Here is a 5,000-nt window from a genome sequence, read left to right on the forward strand (position 1 = left end):
CCAGCAACACCACAGTGGTCCACCCAGTATCAACACAGGACGCAACGCCACGCCACAACACAAAAGGTACAAGTAATAAAATACCCTTTGGCCACACCCCTTATAAAGGCATCAAACCAACCCACCAACTGACACCAGCCAAACGTACATCCTGATTTGACACATCTCTGGCAACCTAACCCACGTTGGCCCTTAAGCTAACCACGTTGGCCCTTAAGCTAACCCACGTTGGCCTTAAGCTAACCCACGTTGGCCCTTAAGCTAACCCACGTTGGCCCTTAAGCTAACCCACGTTGGCCCTTAAGCTAACCCACGTTGGCCCTTAAGCTAACCCCACGTTGGCCCTTAAGCTAACCCACGTTGGCCCTTAAGCTAACCCACGTTGGCCCTTAAGCTAACCCACGTTGGCCCTTAAGCTAACCCACGTTGGCCCTTAAGCTAACCCACGTTGGCCCTTAAGCTAACCCACGTTGGCCCTTAAGCTAACCCACGTTGGCCCTTAAGCTAACCCACGTTGGCCCTTAAGCTAACCCACGTTGGCCCTTAAGCTAACCCACGTTGGCCCTTAAGCTAACCCACGTTGGCCCTTAAGCTAACCCACGTTGGCCCTTAAGCTAACCCACGTTGGCCCTTAAGCTAACCCACGTTGGCCCTTAAGCTAACCCACGTTGGCCCCTAACCTAACCCACGTTGGCCCCTAACCTAACCCACGTTGGCCCCTAACCTAACCCACGTTGGCCCCTAACCTAACCCACGTTGGCCCCTAAACCTAAGTTACGCTGCACCTTAACCTAAGTTACGCTGCACCTTAACCTAAGTTACGCTGCACCTTAACCTAAGTTACGCTGCACCTTAACCTAAGTTACGCTGCAACCTTAACCTAAGTTACGCTGCACCTTAACCTAAGTTACGCTGCACCTTAACCTAAGTTACGCTGCACCTTAACCTAAGTTACGCTGCACCTTAACCTAAGTTACGCTGCACCTTAACCTAAGTTACGCTGCACCTTAACCTAAGTTACGCTGCACCTTAACCTAAGTTACGCTGCACCTTAACCTAAGTTACACTGCACCTTAACCTAAGTTACACTGCACCTTAACCTAAGTTACACTGCACCTTAACCTAAGTTACACTGCACCTTAACCTAAGTTACGCTGCACCTTAACCTAAGTTACGCTGCACCTTAACCTAAGTTACACTGCACCTTAACCTAAGTTACACTGCACCTTAACCTAAGTTACACTGCACCTTAACCTAAGTTACACTGCACCTTAACCTAAGTTACACTGCACCTTAACCTAAGTTACACTGCACCTTAACCTAAGTTACACTGCACCTTAACCTAAGTTACACTGCACCTTAACCTAAGTTACACTGCACCTTAACCTAAGTTACACTGCACCTTAACCTAAGTTACACTGCACCTTAACCTAAGTTACACTGCACCTTAACCTAAGTTACACTGCACCTTAACCTAAGTTACACTGCACCTTAACCTAAGTTACACTGCACCTTAACCTAAGTTACACTGCACCTTAACCTAAGTTACACTGCACCTTAACCTAAGTTACACTGCACCTTAACCTAAGTTACACTGCACCTTAACCTAAGTTACACTGCACCTTAACCTAAGTTACACTGCACCTTAACCTAAGTTACACTGCACCTTAACCTAAGTTACACTGCACCTTAACCTAAGTTACACTGCACCTTAACCTAAGTTACACTGCACCTTAACCTAAGTTACACTGCACCTTAACCTAAGTTACACTGCACCTTAACCTAAGTTACACTGCACCTTAACCTAAGTTACACTGCACCTTAACCTCAGTTACACTGCACCTTAACCTAAGTTACACTGCACCTTAACCTAAGTTACACTGCACCTTAACCTCAGTTACACTGCACCTTAACCTAAGTTACACTGCACCTTAACCTAAGTTACACTGCACCTTAACCTAAGTTACACTGCACCTTAACCTAAGTTACACTGCACCTTAACCTAAGTTACACTGCACCTTAACCTAAGTTACACTGCACCTTAACCTAAGTTACACTGCACCTTAACCTAAGTTACACTGCACCTTAACCTAAGTTACAACTGCACCTTAACCTAAGTTACACTGCACCTTAACCTAAGTTACACTGCACCTTAACCTAAGTTACACTGCACCTTAACCTAACTTACACTGCACCTTAACCTAAGTTACACTGCACCTTAACCTAAGTTACACTGCACCTTAACCTAAGTTACACTGCACCTTAACCTAAGTTACACTGCACCTTAACCTAAGTTACACTGCACCTTAACCTAAGTTACACTGCACCTTAACCCTAAGTTACACTGCACCTTAACCTAAGTTACACTGCACCTTAACCTAAGTTACACTGCACCTTAACCTAAGTTACACTGCACCTTAACCTAAGTTACACTGCACCTTAACCTAAGTTACACTGCACCTTAACCTAAGTTACACTGCACCTTAACCTAAGTTACACTGCACCTTAACCTAACTTACACTGCACCTTAACCTAACTTACACTGCACCTTAACCTAACTTACACTGCACCTTAACCTAACTTACACTGCACCTTAACCTAACTTACACTGCACCTTAACCTAACTTACACTGCACCTTAACCTAACTTACACTGCACCTTAACTGTCACATGTAACGTCACAGGAATGTAGCTTTGCCTAACAGCAACCCTCTGAACATAGTTCACTGCTTGGATCCTCTGGTGTCATGTGTATTTCTCGATGCCATGGTGCGTACCCTCACGTAAATGTCTTTCGAGTGTTGCGTACTTTCTACACAGTCCCGCTAACCACTGGAAGGGTGTAACGCTACAGAACGACTATCGCCCTCCCCTCCTGCCCTTCCAAGCTGGTCGGTCAGGCGTTTGTTGTGAAATGAGCCTTGCAGCTGTTCAGTTGCATTCGGTTGTCGATGCAGTCAGTGTACGTTGTGGTACGGCCTGTGTGGACTGTCCGCTGATGTACGCGTAACCCACACTGATCATCCGTCGTTACGTACTGAGTGACATAATGTGGCACATGCTTGACCGTACACCGGCTGCGCCCTACAATGGCGAATCATAAGGGCCATATGTTGTGCACGATGCTACTTGTCTCGTCTCCCCATTACAGCGAGATTGCACTGTTTTACGCCGTACAGACATGTGGTAGGTACGGACGAAAGTATTGCATGTTGGCCCCCCTCCCTCTGCCGGGAATCAGCGTGAGCCGTCTGTTGATGTAGCGACGAGGGTTTTCCTATTTAATCGTATTGCCCCACACAACATGATACCACGGTGGACCGCGTTCCACATCTGCGACATGCTACAGAGGCCGGTTGACAGTCGACCGCGCAAGGGACATTGCACACGTGCGCGGACCATCTTCCACGTGTTCTCTCGTGTACATGCCGTAGTGTGTATGTGGGCTGATGTAGCGTGTCGTGACACATAACATGCAGGCATGCCAGAATCGTAGATTTCGCAAATGTAGATTGACGTATACGTTTGCTGCCAAAGATCCGCAAATGAACTGGAAATCAGTTGTTGAGCGGTTGTTCGCGCTGCAGGTGCATCGGTGATAGCGACGATCGGTACATCTGTGAACCGGTTGTTTCGGCGGTACCCGCCATGCCCCCGAACCTGAGTTGGCCATGTGGGTATGAAGCGATACGAGGCTGTGGCTTGGTGGGACAGTCCCCGGCCGGTGAGGGGGGGCCGCCCGGCGTGCTGGCCGCGCGCTGCGTGAGCGCACGCACTACAGCCGGCTGGTGGGGGGCGCCCAGTGGCAGGAGCGCCGGCCGACGGGCCCGGCTGGCGTCCCAGCTACGCGCCGGCGCACCCGGCGCGCGGCGCCAGGCGGCCAAAGTGGGTTCTGCCGAGCCCGGTGCGAAGCGCGGTGGACATCTGCAGTGTGCTGGTCCGATTGCGGACTGTGTGCGTTGAGGATGCGCCGCCGCCCGGCACTCGGCGTCGCGACGCCGTCTGCTGCTCGGTCGCCCCCGGCGGTTCTCGCAGGTGGTTTGTATCGCAGCTCTGCGGACGTGTTGGCGCGTGCGCTGTGCTGGGAGAGTTCGCTTCTGCACCCAAGTGGGGCTTTGCCCTTCTGTGGCGCTGGCGTTGGAGCTGCCGGTCACCGTAGGTGGCGCGTGTTGTTTCCCGCCGGCAATGCCACGACAGCACGCTCCCGGGCCTCTGTCGGCAGCGGCAAGCTCAGTTGGGAGCACGGGTGTTCGCACTGAAAGCGTCTACTCGCCTATCTCCGGGCGATTGCGCCTCTCTCGAACCCGACCAAGTACTTAGGACGGCGCTGCGCGCCGCCGGGACCTGAGAGGGTTTCGAGGTGTATCGTGCAGGGGAGCTCAGCCTCCTCCTGTTTGCAGAATAATTGAGCGGACGCTTGCGTGTTCGCGCGGGCCCTCGGGACACACTCCCGGGCGGCCGGCTGCTCAGCTCTCGTTGACGCAGCTCCCTGGTTGATCCTGCCAGTAGTCATATGCTTGTCTCAAAGATTAAGCCATGCATGTCTCAGTACAAGCCGCATTAAGGTGAAACCGCGAATGGCTCATTAAATCAGTTATGGTTCCTTAGATCGTACCCACGTTACTTGGATAACTGTGGTAATTCTAGAGCTAATACATGCAAACAGAGTCCCGACCAGAGATGGAAGGGACGCTTTTATTAGATCAAAACCAATCGGATTGGCTCGTCTGGTCCGTTTGCCTTGGTGACTCTGAATAACTTTGGGCTGATCGCACGGTCCTCGTACCGGCGACGCATCTTTCAAATGTCTGCCTTATCAACTGTCGATGGTAGGTTCTGCGCCTACCATGGTTGTAACGGGTAACGGGGAATCAGGGTTCGATTCCGGAGAGGGAGCCTGAGAAACGGCTACCACATCCAAGGAAGGCAGCAGGCGCGCAAATTACCCACTCCCGGCACGGGGAGGTAGTGACGAAAAATAACGATACGGGACTCATCCG

The 5,000-nt window shown here is 51.1% G+C and overlaps 1 non-coding gene across 1 annotated transcript in view; it reads left to right on the forward strand.

Annotated features, from left to right (window-relative positions):
* The first annotated feature begins 4,486 nt into the window (after window positions 1–4,486).
* LOC126321987 (small subunit ribosomal RNA) overlaps window positions 4,487–5,000 on the forward strand; it is a 1,893-nt gene continuing 1,379 nt past the window's right edge. Inside the window, exon 1 of the ribosomal RNA XR_007558707.1 lies at window positions 4,487–5,000. This exon is cut by the window's right edge and continues 1,379 nt beyond it. This is a non-coding gene — a ribosomal RNA (small subunit ribosomal RNA).

The sequence above is a fragment of the Schistocerca gregaria genome, unplaced genomic scaffold (assembly GCF_023897955.1).
Source record: "Schistocerca gregaria isolate iqSchGreg1 unplaced genomic scaffold, iqSchGreg1.2 ptg000782l, whole genome shotgun sequence".
NCBI classification, from domain to species: domain Eukaryota; kingdom Metazoa; phylum Arthropoda; class Insecta; order Orthoptera; family Acrididae; genus Schistocerca; species Schistocerca gregaria.